Here is an 18113-nt window from a genome sequence, read left to right as displayed (position 1 = left end):
GAAATAAAGCTCAAATTGAAGAGCATTGCCCCCTTTATGATGTGAGTGCGAGCAGAGTCCTCCACCGTAGACGGGAATTTACCTTGAATATATCATATTTGGTACTTTCTAACTGTTTTTTGCAGAATATAACAAATTATTTCCCATAATATGTCTCATTGCCTCATAACAATATGGCTGACGAATGACAACCGAGGAGTAAGAACATGTACCATTCAGAACTACATACAGCGCACTCGGTATATGGTGCATTTTCTTTATTTCTTGATGAAAAAACAATAATTTTATACTATTAAGGGTTGAAATTTTGCATCACCCTGTATATTTTTTCTACACAACTACCAAATATACTACCTAAGTGTTGCACACATGATAAAGGGGAAAGAAAATCTATAGATTACAACAAAAAATGTAAAAAATGAAGTTAGTACCTGTTGTTATATTTGAAGCAATTTAACCCTTGCAGGATTGATGAGACCACGTGACACTCATCTTAAGTCGAAAAAGTATGTCTTCAAACATTATTTTCTTCAATTTTCTTCAAAACTGTCTTATTTGGTATAAATATGTTGTTAGGTAACATCTCAACAATATAACATATGTCATTTTTATATATATTATATTGTTGGGCATTGCACCTAACTACTATATACTAAAGGCTATATCTCCGAAACTTCTGCACATATTTTAACGAAATAAAGCTCAAATTGAAGAGCATTGCCCCCTTTATGATGTGAGTGCGAGCAGAGTCCTCCACCGTAGACGGGAATTTACCTTGAATATATCATATTTGGTACTTTCTAACTGTTTTTTGCAGAATATAACAAATTATTTCCCATAATATGTCTCATTGCCTCATAACAATATGGCTGACGAATGACAACCGAGGAGTAAGAACATGTACCATTCAGAACTACATACAGCGCACTCGGTATATGGTGCATTTTCTTTATTTCTTGATGAAAAAACAATAATTTTATACTACTAAGGGTTGAAATTTTGCATCACCCTGTATATTTTTTCTACACAACTACCAAATATACTACCTAAGTGTTGCACACATGATAAAGGGGAAAGAAAATCTATAGATTACAACAAAAAATGTAAAAAATGAAGTTAGTACCTGTTGTTATATTTGAAGCAATTTAACCCTTGCAGGATTGATGAGACCACGTGACACTCATCTTAAGTCGAAAAAGTATGTCTTCAAACACTATTTTCTTCAATTTTCTTCAAAACTGTCTTATTTGGTATAAATATGTTGTTAGGTAACATCTCAACAATATAACATATGTCATTTTTATATATATTATATTGTTGGGCATTGCACCTAACAACTATATACTAAAGGCTATATCTCGGAAACTTCTGCACATATTTTAACGAAATAAAGCTAAAATTGAAGAGCATTGCCCCCTTTATGATGTGAGTGCAAGCAGAGTCCTCTACCTTAGAAGGGAAGTTACCTTGTATATATCATATTTGGTACTTTCTAACTGTTTTTTGCAGAATATAACATATTTTATACCATAATATGTCTCATTGCCTCATAACAATATGGCTGACGAATGAGAACCGAGGGGTAAGAACATGTACCATTCAGAACTACATACATCGCACTCGGTATATGGTGCATTTTCTTTATTTCTTGATGAAAAAACAATAATTTTATACTATTAAGGGTTGAAGTTTTGCATCACCCTGTATATTTTTTCTACACAACTACCAAATATACTACCTAAGTGTTGCACACATGATAAAGGGGAAAGAAAATCTATAGATTACAACAAAAAATGTAAAAAATGAAGTTAGTACCTGTTGTTATACTTGAAGCAATTTAACCCTTGCAGGATTGATGAGACCACGTGACACTCATCTTAAGTCGAAAAAGTATGTCTTCAAACACTATTTTCTTCAATTTTCTTCAAAACTGTCTTATTTGGTATAAATATGTTGTTAGGTAACATCTCAACAATATAACATATGTCATTTTTATATATATTATATTGTTGGGCATTGCACCTAACTACTATATACTAAAGGCTATATATCCGAAACTTCTGCACATATTTTAACGAATTAAAGCTCAAATTGAAGAGCATTGCCCCCTTTATGATGTGAGTGCAAGCAGAGTCCTCTACCGTAGAAGGGAAGTTACCTTGTATATATCATATTTGGTACTTTCTAACTGTTTTTTGCAGAATATAACAGATTTTATCCCATAATATGTCTCATTGCCTCATAACAATATGGCTGACGAATGACAACCGAGGGGTAAGAATATGTACCATTCAGAACTACATACAGCGCACTCGGTATATGGTGCATTTTCTTTATTTCTTGATGAAAAAACAATAATTTTATAGTATTAAGGGTTGAAATTTTGCATCACCCTGTATATTTTTTCAACACAACTACCAAATATACTACCTAAGTGTTGCACACATGACGAAGGGGAAAGAAAATCTATAGATTACAACAAAAAATGTAAAAAATGAAGTTAGTACCTGTTGTTATACTTGAAGAAATGTAACCCTTGCAGGATTGATGAGACCACGTGACACTCATCTTAAGTCGAAAAGGTATGTCTTCAAACACTATTTTCTTCAATTTTCTTCAAAACTGTACTATTTGGTATAAATATGTTGTTAGGTAACATCTCAACAATATAACATATGTCATTTTTATATATATTATATTGTTGTGCATTGCACCTAACAACTATATACTAAAGGCTATATCTCGGAAACTTCTGCACATATTTTAACGAAATAAAGCTAAAATTGAAGAGCATTGCCCCCTTTATGATGTGAGTGCAAGCAGAGTCCTCTACCGTAGAAGGGAAGTTACCTTGTATATATCATATTTGGTACTTTCTAACTGTTTTTTGCAGAATATAACATATTTTATACCATAATATGTCTCATTGCCTCATAACAATATGGCTGACGAATGAGAACCGAGGGGTAAGAACATGTACCATTCAGAACTACATACATCGCACTCGGTATATGGTGCATTTTCTTTATTTCTTGATGAAAAAACAATAATTTTATACTATTAAGGGTTGAAGTTTTGCATCACCCTGTATATTTTTTCTACACAACTACCAAATATACTACCTAAGTGTTGCACACATGATAAAGGGGAAAGAAAATCTATAGATTACAACAAAAAATGTAAAAAATGAAGTTAGTACCTGTTGTTATACTTGAAGCAATTTAACCCTTGCAGGATTGATGAGACCACGTGACACTCATCTTAAGTCGAAAAAGTATGTCTTCAAACACTATTTTCTTCAATTTTCTTCAAAACTGTCTTATTTGGTATAAATATGTTGTTAGGTAACATCTCAACAATATAACATATGTCATTTTTATATATATTATATTGTTGGGCATTGCACCTAACTACTATATACTAAAGGCTATATATCCGAAACTTCTGCACATATTTTAACGAATTAAAGCTCAAATTGAAGAGCATTGCCCCCTTTATGATGTGAGTGCAAGCAGAGTCCTCTACCGTAGAAGGGAAGTTACCTTGTATATATCATATTTGGTACTTTCTAACTGTTTTTTGCAGAATATAACAGATTTTATCCCATAATATGTCTCATTGCCTCATAACAATATGGCTGACGAATGACAACCGAGGGGTAAGAATATGTACCATTCAGAACTACATACAGCGCACTCGGTATATGGTGCATTTTCTTTATTTCTTGATGAAAAAACAATAATTTTATAGTATTAAGGGTTGAAATTTTGCATCACCCTGTATATTTTTTCAACACAACTACCAAATATACTACCTAAGTGTTGCACACATGACGAAGGGGAAAGAAAATCTATAGATTACAACAAAAAATGTAAAAAATGAAGTTAGTACCTGTTGTTATACTTGAAGAAATGTAACCCTTGCAGGATTGATGAGACCACGTGACACTCATCTTAAGTCGAAAAGGTATGTCTTCAAACACTATTTTCTTCAATTTTCTTCAAAACTGTACTATTTGGTATAAATATGTTGTTAGGTAACATCTCAACAATATAACATATGTCATTTTTATATATATTATATTGTTGTGCATTGCACCTAACAACTATATACTAAAGGCTATATCTCGGAAACTTCTGCACATATTTTAACGAAATAAAGCTAAAATTGAAGAGCATTGCCCCCTTTATGATGTGAGTGCAAGCAGAGTCCTCTACCGTAGAAGGGAAGTTACCTTGTATATATCATATTTGGTACTTTCTAACTGTTTTTTGCAGAATATAACATATTTTATACCATAATATGTCTCATTGCCTCATAACAATATGGCTGACGAATGAGAACCGAGGGGTAAGAACATGTACCATTCAGAACTACATACATCGCACTCGGTATATGGTGCATTTTCTTTATTTCTTGATGAAAAAACAATAATTTTATACTATTAAGGGTTGAAGTTTTGCATCACCCTGTATATTTTTTCTACACAACTACCAAATATACTACCTAAGTGTTGCACACATGATAAAGGGGAAAGAAAATCTATAGATTACAACAAAAAATGTAAAAAATGAAGTTAGTACCTGTTGTTATACTTGAAGCAATTTAACCCTTGCAGGATTGATGAGACCACGTGACACTCATCTTAAGTCGAAAAAGTATGTCTTCAAACACTATTTTCTTCAATTTTCTTCAAAACTGTCTTATTTGGTATAAATATGTTGTTAGGTAACATCTCAACAATATAACATATGTCATTTTTATATATATATAATTGTTGGGCATTGCACCTAACTACTATATACTAAAGGCTATATCTCCGAAACTTCTGCACATATTTTAACGAATTAAAGCTCAAATTGAAGAGCATTGCCCCCTTTATGATGTGAGTGCAAGCAGAGTCCTCTACCGTAGAAGGGAAGTTACCTTGTATATATCATATTTGGTACTTTCTAACTGTTTTTTGCAGAATATAACATATTTTATCCCATAATATGTCTCATTGCCTCATAACAATATGGCTGACGAATGACAACCGAGGGGTAAGAACATGTACCATTCAGAACTACATACAGCGCACTCGGTATATGGTGCATTTTCTTTATTTCTTGATGAAAAAACAATAATTTTATAGTATTAAGGGTTCAAATTTTGCATCACCCTGTATATTTTTTCAACACAACTACCAAATATACTACCTAAGTGTTGCACACATGACGAAGGGGAAAGAAAATCTATAGATTACAACAAAAAATGTAAAAAATGAAGTTAGTACCTGTTGTTATACTTGAAGCAATTAAACCCTTGCAGGATTGATGAGACCACGTGACACTCATCTTAAGTCGAAAAAGTATGTCTTTAAACACTATTTTCTTCAATTTTCTTCAAAACTGTACTATTTGGTATAAATATGTTGTTAGGTAACATCTCAACAATATAACATATGTCATTTTTATATATATTATATTGTTGGGCATTGCACCTAACTACTATATACTAAAGGCTATATCTCCGAAACTTCTGCACATATTTTAACGAAATAAAGCTCAAATTGAAGAGCATTGCCCCTTTTATGATGTGAGTGCAAGCAGAGTCCTCCACCGTAGAAGGGAAGTTACCTTGTATATATCATATTTGGTACTTTCTAACTGTTTTTTTCAGGATATAACAGATTTTATCACATAATATGTCTCAATGCCTCATAACAATATGGCTGACGAATGAACCGAGGAGTAAGAACATGTACCATTCAGAACTACATACAGCGCACTCGGTATATGGTGCATTTTCTTTATTTCTTGATGAAAAAACAATAATTTTATACTATTAAGGGTTGAAATTTTGCATCACCCTGTATATTTTTTCTACACAACTACCAAATATACTACCTAAGTGTTGCACACATGATAAAGGGGAAAGAAAATCTATAGATTACAACAAAAAATGTAAAAAATGAAGTTAGTACCTGTTGTTATATTTGAAGCAATTTAACCCTTGCAGGATTGATGAGACCACGTGACACTCATCTTAAGTCGAAAAAGTATGTCTTCAAACATTATTTTCTTCAATTTTCTTCAAAACTGTCTTATTTGGTATAAATATGTTGTTAGGTAACATCTCAACAATATAACATATGTCATTTTTATATATATTATATTGTTGGGCATTGCACCTAACTACTATATACTAAAGGCTATATCTCCGAAACTTCTGCACATATTTTAACGAAATAAAGCTAAAATTGAAGAGCATTGCCCCCTTTATGATGTGAGTGCAAGCAGAGTCCTCCACCGTAGACGGGAATTTACCTTGAATATATCATATTTGGTACTTTCTAACTGTTTTTTGCAGACTATAACAAATTATTTCCCATAATATGTCTCATTGCCTCATAACAATATGGCTGACGAATGACAACCGAGGAGTAAGAACATGTACCATTCAGAACTACATACAGCGCACTCGGTATACGGTGCATTTTCTTTATTTCTTGATGAAAAAACAATAATTTTATACTACTAAGGGTTGAAATTTTGCATCACCCTGTATATTTTTTCTACACAACTACCAAATATACTACCTAAGTGTTGCACACATGATAAAGGGGAAAGAAAATCTATAGATTACAACAAAAAATGTAAAAAATGAAGTTAGTACCTGTTGTTATACTTGAAGCAATTTAACCCTTGCAGGATTGATGAGACCACGTGACACTCATCTTAAGTCGAAAAAGTATGTCTTCAAACACTATTTTCTTCAATTTTCTTCAAAACTGTCTTATTTGGTATAAATATGTTGTTAGGTAACATCTCAACAATATAACCTATGTCATTTTTATATATATTATATTGTTGGGCATTGCACCTAACTACTATATACTAAAGGCTATATCTCCGAAACTTCTGCACATATTTTAACGAATTAAAGCTCAAATTGAAGAGCATTGCCCCCTTTATGATGTGAGTGCAAGCAGAGTCCTCTACCGTAGAAGGGAAGTTACCTTGTATATATCATATTTGGTACTTTCTAACTGTTTTTTGCAGAATATAACAGATTTTCTCCCATAATATGTCTCATTGCCTCATAACAATATGGCTGACGAATGACAACCGAGGGGTAAGAACATGTACCATTCAGAACTACATACAGCGCACTCGGTATATGGTGCATTTTCTTTATTTCTTGATGAAAAAACAATAATTTTATAGTATTAAGGGTTGAAATTTTGCATCACCCTGTATATTTTTTCAACACAACTACCAAATATACTACCTAAGTGTTGCACACATGACGAAGGGGAAAGAAAATCTATAGATTACAACAAAAAATGTAAAAAATGAAGTTAGTACCTTTTGTTATACTTGAAGCAATTTAACCCTTGTAGGATTGATGAGACCACGTGACACTCATCTTAAGTCGAAAAAGTATGTCTTTAAACACTATTTTCTTCAATTTTCTTCAAAACTGTACTATTTGGTATAAATATGTTGTTAGGTAACATCTCAACAATATAACATATGTCATTTTTATATATATTATATTGTTCTGCATTGCACCTAACTACTATATACTAAAGGCTATATCTCCGAAACTTCTGCACATATTTTAACGAAATAAAGCTCAAATTGAAAAGCATTGCCCCCTTTATGATGTGAGTGCAAGCAGAGTCCTCTACCGTAGACGGGAATTTACCTTGAATATATCATATTTGGTACTTTCTAGCTGTTTTTTGCAGACTATAACAAATTATTTCCCATAATATGTCTCATTGCCTCATAACAATATGGCTGACGAATGACAACCGAGGAGTAAGAACATGTACCATTCAGAACTACATACAGCGCACTCGGTATATGGTGCATTTTCTTTATTTCTTGATGAAAAAACAATAATTTTATACTATTAGGGGTTGAAATTTTGCATCACCCTGTATATTTTTTCTACACAACTACCAAATATACTACCTAAGTGTTGCACACATGATAAAGGGGAAAGAAAATCTATAGATTACAACAAAAAATGTAAAAAATGAAGTTAGTACCTGTTGTTATACTTGAAGCAATTTAACCATTGCAGGATTGATGAGACCACGTGACACTCATCTTAAGTCGAAAAAGTATGTCTTCAAAAACTATTTTCTTCAATTTTCTTCAAAACTGTACTATTTGGTATAAATATGTTGTTAGGTAACATCTCAACAATATACCATATGTCATTTTTATATATATTATATTGTTGTGCATTGCACCTAACTACTATATACTAAAGGCTATATCTCCGAAACTTCTGCGCATATTTTAACGAAATAAAGCTCAAATTGAAAAGCATTGCCCCCTTTATGATGTGAGTGCAAGCAGAGTCCTCTACCGTAGACGGGAATTTACCTTGAATATATCATATTTGGTACTTTCTAACTGTTTTTTGCAGACTATAACAAATTATTTCCCATAATATGTCTCATTGCCTCATAACAATATGGCTGACGAATGACAACCGAGGAGTAAGAACATGTACCATTCAGAACTACATACAGCGCACTCGGTATATGGTGCATTTTCTTTATTTCTTGATGAAAAAACAATAATTTTATAGTATTAAGGGTTGAAATTTTGCATCACCCTGTATATTTTTTCAACACAACTACCAAATATACTACCTAAGTGTTGCACACATGACGAAGGGGAAAGAAAATCTATAGATTACAACAAAAAATGTAAAAAATGAAGTTAGTACCTGTTGTTATACTTGAAGCAATTTAACCCTTGCAGGATTGATGAGACCACGTGACACTCATCTTAAGTCGAAAAAGTATGTCTTCAAACACTATTTTCTTCAATTTTCTTCAAAACTGTACTATTTGGTATAAATATGTTGTTAGGTAACATCTCAACAATATAACATATGTCATTTTTATATATATTATATTGTTGTGCATTGCACCTAACAACTATATACTAAAGGCTATATCTCGGAAACTTCTGCACATATTTTAACGAAATAAAGCTAAAATTGAAGAGCATTGCCCCCTTTATGATGTGAGTGCAAGCAGAGTCCTCTACCTTAGAAGGGAAGTTACCTTGTATATATCATATTTGGTACTTTCTAACTGTTTTTTGCAGAATATAACATATTTTCTCCCATAATATGTCTCATTGCCTCATAACAATATGGCTGACGAATGACAACCGAGGGGTAAGAACATGTACCATTCAGAACTACATACATCGCACTCGGTATATGGTGCATTTTCTTTATTTCTTGATGAAAAAACAATAATTTTATACTATTAAGGGTTGAAGTTTTGCATCACCCTGTATATTTTTTCTACACAACTACCAAATATACTACCTAAGTGTTGCACACATGATAAAGGGGAAAGAAAATCTATAGATTACAACAAAAAATGTAAAAAATGAAGTTAGTACCTGTTGTTATACTTGAAGCAATTTAACCCTTGCAGGATTGATGTGACCACGTGACACTCATCTTAAGTCGAAAAAGTATGTCTTCAAACACTATTTTATTCAATTTTCTTCAAAACTGTCTTATTTGGTATAAATATGTTGTTAGGTAACATCTCAACAATATAACATATGTCATTTTTATATATATATAATTGTTGGGCATTGCACCTAACTACTATATACTAAAGGCTATATCTCCGAAACTTCTGCACATATTTTAACGAATTAAAGCTCAAATTGAAGAGCATTGCCCCCTTTATGATGTGAGTGCAAGCAGAGTCCTCTACCGTAGAAGGGAAGTTACCTTGTATATATCATATTTGGTACTTTCTAACTGTTTTTTGCAGAATATAACAGATTTTCTCCCATAATATGTCTCATTGCCTCATAACAATATGGCTGACGAATGACAACCGATGGGTAAGAACATGTACCATTCAGAACTACATACAGCGCACTCGGTATATGGTGCATTTTCTTTATTTCTTGATGAAAAAACAATAATTTTATAGTATTAAGGGTTGAAATTTTGCATCACCCTGTATATTTTTTCAACACAACTACCAAATATACTACCTAAGTGTTGCACACATGACGAAGGGGAAAGAAAATCTATAGATTACAACAAAAAATGTAAAAAATGAAGTTAGTACCTGTTGTTATACTTGAAGCAATTTAACCCTTGCAGGATTGATGAGACCACGTGACACTCATCTTAAGTCGAAAAAGTATGTCTTTAAACACTATTTTCTTCAATTTTCTTCAAAACTGTACTATTTGGTATAAATATGTTGTTAGGTAACATCTCAACAATATAACATATGTCATTTTTATATATATTATCTTGTTGGGCATTGCACCTAACAACTATATACTAAAGGCTATATCTCCGAAACTTCTGCACATATTTTAACGAAATAAAGCTCAAATTGAAGAGCATTGCCCCCTTTATGATGTGAGTGCAAGCAGAGTCCTCTACCTTAGAAGGGAAGTTACCTTGTATATATCATATTTGGTACTTTCTAACTGTTTTTTGCAGAATATAACATATTTTATACCATAATATGTCTCATTGCCTCATAACAATATGGCTGACGAATGACAACCGAGGGGTAAGAACATGTACCATTCAGAACTACATACAGCGCACTCGGTATATGGTGCATTTTCTTTATTTCTTGATGAAAAAACAATAATTTTATAGTATTAAGGGTTCAAATTTTGCATCACCCTGTATATTTTTTCAACACAACTACCAAATATACTACCTAAGTGTTGCACACATGACGAAGGGGAAAGAAAATCTATAGATTACAACAAAAAATGTAAAAAATGAAGTTAGTACCTGCTGTTATACTTGAAGCAATTAAACCCTTGCAGGATTGATGAGACCACGTGACACTCATCTTAAGTCGAAAAAGTATGTCTTTAAACACTATTTTCTTCAATTTTCTTCAAAACTGTACTATTTGGTATAAATATGTTGTTAGGTAACATCTCAACAATATAACATATGTCATTTTTATATATATTATATTGTTGGGCATTGCACCTAACTACTATATACTAAAGGCTATATCTCCGAAACTTCTGCACATATTTTAACGAAATAAAGCTCAAATTGAAGAGCATTGCCCCCTTTATGATGTGAGTGCAAGCAGAGTCCTCTACCGTAGAAGGGAAGTTACCTTGTAGATATCATATTTGGTACTTTCTAACTGTTTTTTTCAGGATATAACAGATTTTATCACATAATATGTCTCAATGCCTCATAGCAATATGGCTGACGAATGAACCGAGGAGTAAGAACATGTACCATTCAGAACTACATACAGCGCACTCGGTATATGGTGCATTTTCTTTATTTCTTGATGAAAAAACAATAATTTTATACTATTAAGGGTTGAAATTTTGCATCACCCTGTATATTTTTTCTACACAACTACCAAATATACTACCTAAGTGTTGCACACATGATAAAGGGGAAAGAAAATCTATAGATTACAACAAAAAATGTAAAAAATGAAGTTAGTACCTGTTGTTATATTTGAAGCAATTTAACCCTTGCAGGATTGATGAGACCACGTGACACTCATCTTAAGTCGAAAAAGTATTATGTCTTCAAACATTATTTTCTTCAATTTTCTTCAAAACTTTCTTATTTGGTATAAATATGTTGTTAGGTAACATCTCAACAATATAACATATGTCATTTTTATATATATTATATTGTTGGGCATTGCACCTAACTACTATATACTAAAGGCTATATCTCCGAAACTTCTGCACATATTTTAACGAAATAAAGCTAAAATTGAAGAGCATTGCCCCCTTTATGATGTGAGTGCAAGCAGAGTCCTCCACCGTAGACGGGAATTTACCTTGAATATATCATATTTGGTACTTTCTAACTGTTTTTTGCAGACTATAACAAATTATTTCCATAATATGTCTCATTGCCTCATAACAATATGGCTGACGAATGACAACCGAGGAGTAAGAACATGTACCATTCAGAACTACATACAGCGCACTCGGTATATGGTGCATTTTCTTTATTTCTTGATGAAAAAACAATAATTTTATACTACTAAGGGTTGAAATTTTGCATCACCCTGTATATTTTTCTACACAACTACCAAATATACTACCTAAGTGTTGAACACATGATAAAGGGAAAGAAAATCTATAGATTACAACAAAAAATGTAAAAAATGAAGTTAGTACCTGTTGTTATATTTGAAGCAATTTAACCCTTGCAGGATTGATGAGACCACGTGACACTCATCTTAAGTCGAAAAAGTATGTCTTCAAACACTATTTTCTTCAATTTTCTTCAAAACTGTCTTATTTGGTATAAATATGTTGTTAGGTAACATCTCAACAATATAACATATGTCATTTTTATATATATTATATTGTTGGGCATTGCACCTAACTACTATATACTAAAGGCTATATCTCCGAAACTTCTGCACATATTTTAACGAAATAAAGCTCAAATTGAAGAGCATTGCCCCCTTTATGATGTGAGTGCAAGCAGAGTCCTCTACCGTAGAAGGGAAGTTACCTTGAATATATCATATTTGGTACTTTCTAACTGTTTTTTGCTGACTATAACAAATTATTTCCCATAATATGTCTCATTGCCTCATAACAATATGGCTGACGAATGACAACCGAGGAGTAAGAACATGTACCATTCAGAACTACATACAGCGCACTCGGTATATGGTGCATTTTCTTTATTTCTTGATGAAAAAACAATAATTTTATAGTATTAAGGGTTCAAATTTTGCATCACCCTGTATATTTTTTCTACACAACTACCAAATATACTACCTAAGTGTTGCACACATGATAAAGGGGAAAGAAAATCTATAGATTACAACAAAAAATGTAAAAAATGAAGTTAGTACCTGTTGTTATACTTGAAGCAATTTAACCCTTGCAGGATTGATGAGACCACGTGACACTCATCTTAAGTCGAAAAAGTATGTCTTCAAACACTATTTTCTTCAATTTTCTTCAAAACTGTCTTATTTGGTATAAATATGTTGTTAGGTAACATCTCAACAATATAACATATGTCATTTTTATATATATTATATTGTTGGGCATTGCACCTAACTACTATATACTAAAGGCTATATCTCCGAAACTTCTGCACATATTTTAACGAATTAAAGCTCAAATTGAAGAGCATTGCCCCCTTTATGATGTGAGTGCAAGCAGAGTCCTCTACCGTAGAAGGGAAGTTACCTTGTATATATCATATTTGGTACTTTCTAACTGTTTTTTGCAGAATATAACAGATTTTCTCCCATAATATGTCTCATTGCCTCATAACAATATGGCTGACGAATGACAACCGAGGGGTAAGAACATGTACCATTCAGAACTACATACAGCGCACTCGGTATATGGTGCATTTTCTTTATTTCTTGATGAAAAAACAATAATTTTATAGTATTAAGGGTTGAAATTTTGCATCACCCTGTATATTTTTTCAACACAACTACCAAATATACTACCTAAGTGTTGCACACATGACGAAGGGGAAAGAAAATCTATAGATTACAACAAAAAATGTAAAAAATGAAGTTAGTACCTTTTGTTATACTTGAGGCAATTTAACCCTTGTAGGATTGATGAGACCACGTGACACTCATCTTAAGTCGAAAAAGTATGTCTTTAAACACTATTTTCTTCAATTTTCTTCAAAACTGTACTATTTGGTATAAATATGTTGTTAGGTAACATCTCAACAATATAACATATGTCATTTTTATATATATTTATATTGTTCTGCATTGCACCTAACTACTATATACTAAAGGCTATATCTCCGAAACTTCTGCACATATTTTAACGAAATAAAGCTCAAATTGAAAGGCATTGCCCCCTTTATGATGTGAGTGCAAGCAGAGTCCTCTACCGTAGACGGGAATTTACCTTGAATATATCATATTTGGTACTTTCTAGCTGTTTTTTGCAGACTATAACAAATTATTTCCCATAATATGTCTCATTGCCTCATAACAATATGGCTGACGAATGACAACCGAGGAGTAAGAACATGTACCATTCAGAACTACATACAGCGCACTCGGTATATGGTGCATTTTCTTTATTTCTTGATGAAAAAACAATAATTTTATACTATTAAGGGTTGAAATTTTGCATCACCCTGTATATTTTTTCTACACAACTACCAAATATACTACCTAAGTGTTGCACACATGATAAAGGGGAAAGAAAATCTATAGATTACAACAAAAAATGTAAAAAATGAAGTTAGTACCTGTTGTTATACTTGAAGCAATTTAACCATTGCAGGATTGATGAGACCACGTGACACTCATCTTAAGTCGAAAAAGTATGTCTTCAAAAACTATTTTCTTCAATTTTCTTCAAAACTGTACTATTTGGTATAAATATGTTGTTAGGTAACATCTCAACAATATACCATATGTCATTTTATATATATTATATTGTTGTGCATTGCACCTAACTACTATATACTAAAGGCTATATCTCCGAAACTTCTGCGCATATTTTAACGAAATAAAGCTCAAATTGAAAAGCATTGCCCCCTTTATGATGTGAGTGCAAGCAGAGTCCTCCACCGTAGACGGGAATTTACCTTGAATATATCATATTTGGTACTTTCTAACTGTTTTTTGCAGACTATAACAAATTATTTCCCATAATATGTCTCATTGCCTCATAACAATATGGCTGACGAATGACAACCGAGGAGTAAGAACATGTACCATTCAGAACTACATACAGCGCACTCGGTATATGGTGCATTTTCTTTATTTCTTGATGAAAAAACAATAATTTTATAGTATTAAGGGTTGAAATTTTGCATCACCCTGTATATTTTTTCAACACAACTACCAAATATACTACCTAAGTGTTGCACACATGACGAAGGGGAAAGAAAATCTATAGATTACAACAAAAAATGTAAAAAATGAAGTTAGTACCTGTTGTTATACTTGAAGCAATTTAACCCTTGCAGGATTGATGAGACCACGTGACACTCATCTTAAGTCGAAAAAGTATGTCTTTAAACACTATTTTCTTCAATTTTCTTCAAAACTGTACTATTTGGTATAAATATGTTGTTAGGTAACATCTCAACAATATAACATATGTCATTTTTATATATATTATCTTGTTGGGCATTGCACCTAACAACTATATACTAAAGGCTATATCTCCGAAACTTCTGCACATATTTTAACGAAATAAAGCTCAAATTGAAGAGCATTGCCCCCTTTATGATGTGAGTGCAAGCAGAGTCCTCTACCTTAGAAGGGAAGTTACCTTGTATATATCATATTTGGTACTTTCTAACTGTTTTTTGCAGAATATAACATATTTTATACCATAATATGTCTCATTGCCTCATAACAATATGGCTGACGAATGACAACCGAGGGGTAAGAACATGTACCATTCAGAACTACATACAGCGCACTCGGTATATGGTGCATTTTCTTTATTTCTTGATGAAAAAACAATAATTTTATAGTATTAAGGGTTCAAATTTTGCATCACCCTGTATATTTTTTCAACACAACTACCAAATATACTACCTAAGTGTTGCACACATGACGAAGGGGAAAGAAAATCTATAGATTACAACAAAAAATGTAAAAAATGAAGTTAGTACCTGCTGTTATACTTGAAGCAATTAAACCCTTGCAGGATTGATGAGACCACGTGACACTCATCTTAAGTCGAAAAAGTATGTCTTTAAACACTATTTTCTTCAATTTTCTTCAAAACTGTACTATTTGGTATAAATATGTTGTTAGGTAACATCTCAACAATATAACATATGTCATTTTTATATATATTATATTGTTGGGCATTGCACCTAACTACTATATACTAAAGGCTATATCTCCGAAACTTCTGCACATATTTTAACGAAATAAAGCTCAAATTGAAGAGCATTGCCCCCTTTATGATGTGAGTGCAAGCAGAGTCCTCTACCGTAGAAGGGAAGTTACCTTGTAGATATCATATTTGGTACTTTCTAACTGTTTTTTTCAGGATATAACAGATTTTATCACATAATATGTCTCAATGCCTCATAGCAATATGGCTGACGAATGAACCGAGGAGTAAGAACATGTACCATTCAGAACTACATACAGCGCACTCGGTATATGGTGCATTTTCTTTATTTCTTGATGAAAAAACAATAATTTTATACTATTAAGGGTTGAAATTTTGCATCACCCTGTATATTTTTTCTACACAACTACCAAATATACTACCTAAGTGTTGCACACATGATAAAGGGGAAAGAAAATCTATAGATTACAACAAAAAATGTAAAAAATGAAGTTAGTACCTGTTGTTATATTTGAAGCAATTTAACCCTTGCAGGATTGATGAGACCACGTGACACTCATCTTAAGTCGAAAAAGTATGTCTTCAAACATTATTTTCTTCAATTTTCTTCAAAACTTTCTTATTTGGTATAAATATGTTGTTAGGTAACATCTCAACAATATAACATATGTCATTTTTATATATATTATATTGTTGGGCATTGCACCTAACTACTATATACTAAAGGCTATATCTCCGAAACTTCTGCACATATTTTAACGAAATAAAGCTAAAATTGAAGAGCATTGCCCCCTTTATGATGTGAGTGCAAGCAGAGTCCTCCACCGTAGACGGGAATTTACCTTGAATATATCATATTTGGTACTTTCTAACTGTTTTTTGCAGACTATAACAAATTATTTCCCATAATATGTCTCATTGCCTCATAACAATATGGCTGACGAATGACAACCGAGGAGTAAGAACATGTACCATTCAGAACTACATACAGCGCACTCGGTATATGGTGCATTTTCTTTATTTCTTGATGAAAAAACAATAATTTTATACTACTAAGGGTTGAAATTTTGCATCACCCTGTATATTTTTTCTACACAACTACCAAATATACTACCTAAGTGTTGAACACATGATAAAGGGGAAAGAAAATCTATAGATTACAACAAAAAATGTAAAAAATGAAGTTAGTACCTGTTGTTATATTTGAAGCAATTTAACCCTTGCAGGATTGATGAGACCACGTGACACTCATCTTAAGTCGAAAAAGTATGTCTTCAAACACTATTTTCTTCAATTTTCTTCAAAACTGTCTTATTTGGTATAAATATGTTGTTAGGTAACATCTCAACAATATAACATATGTCATTTTTATATATATTATATTGTTGGGCATTGCACCTAACTACTATATACTAAAGGCTATATCTCCGAAACTTCTGCACATATTTTAACGAAATAAAGCTCAAATTGAAGAGCATTGCCCCCTTTATGATGTGAGTGCAAGCAGAGTCCTCTACCGTAGAAGGGAAGTTACCTTGAATATATCATATTTGGTACTTTCTAACTGTTTTTTGCAGACTATAACAAATTATTTCCCATAATATGTCTCATTGCCTCATAACAATATGGCTGACGAATGACAACCGAGGAGTAAGAACATGTACCATTCAGAACTACATACAGCGCACTCGGTATATGGTGCATTTTCTTTATTTCTTGATGAAAAAACAATAATTTTATAGTATTAAGGGTTCAAATTTTGCATCACCCTGTATATTTTTTCTACACAACTACCAAATATACTACCTAAGTGTTGCACACATGATAAAGGGGAAAGAAAATCTATAGATTACAACAAAAAATGTAAAAAATGAAGTTAGTACCTGTTGTTATACTTGAAGCAATTTAACCCTTGCAGGATTGATGAGACCACGTGACACTCATCTTAAGTCGAAAAAGTATGTCTTCAAACACTATTTTCTTCAATTTTCTTCAAAACTGTCTTATTTGGTATAAATATGTTGTTAGGTAACATCTCAACAATATAACATATGTCATTTTTATATATATTATATTGTTGGGCATTGCACCTAACTACTATATACTAAAGGCTATATCTCCGAAACTTCTGCACATATTTTAACGAATTAAAGCTCAAATTGAAGAGCATTGCCCCCTTTATGATGTGAGTGCAAGCAGAGTCCTCTACCGTAGAAGGGAAGTTACCTTGTATATATCATATTTGGTACTTTCTAACTGTTTTTTGCAGAA

This window comes from Thermobia domestica, chromosome 18 (assembly GCF_964235325.1).
Source record: "Thermobia domestica chromosome 18, izTheDome1.hap1.1, whole genome shotgun sequence".
Lineage (NCBI taxonomy): Eukaryota > Metazoa > Arthropoda > Insecta > Zygentoma > Lepismatidae > Thermobia > Thermobia domestica.
The sequence above is the reverse complement of the archived record's forward strand: the minus strand, read 5'-3'. Positions refer to the sequence as shown.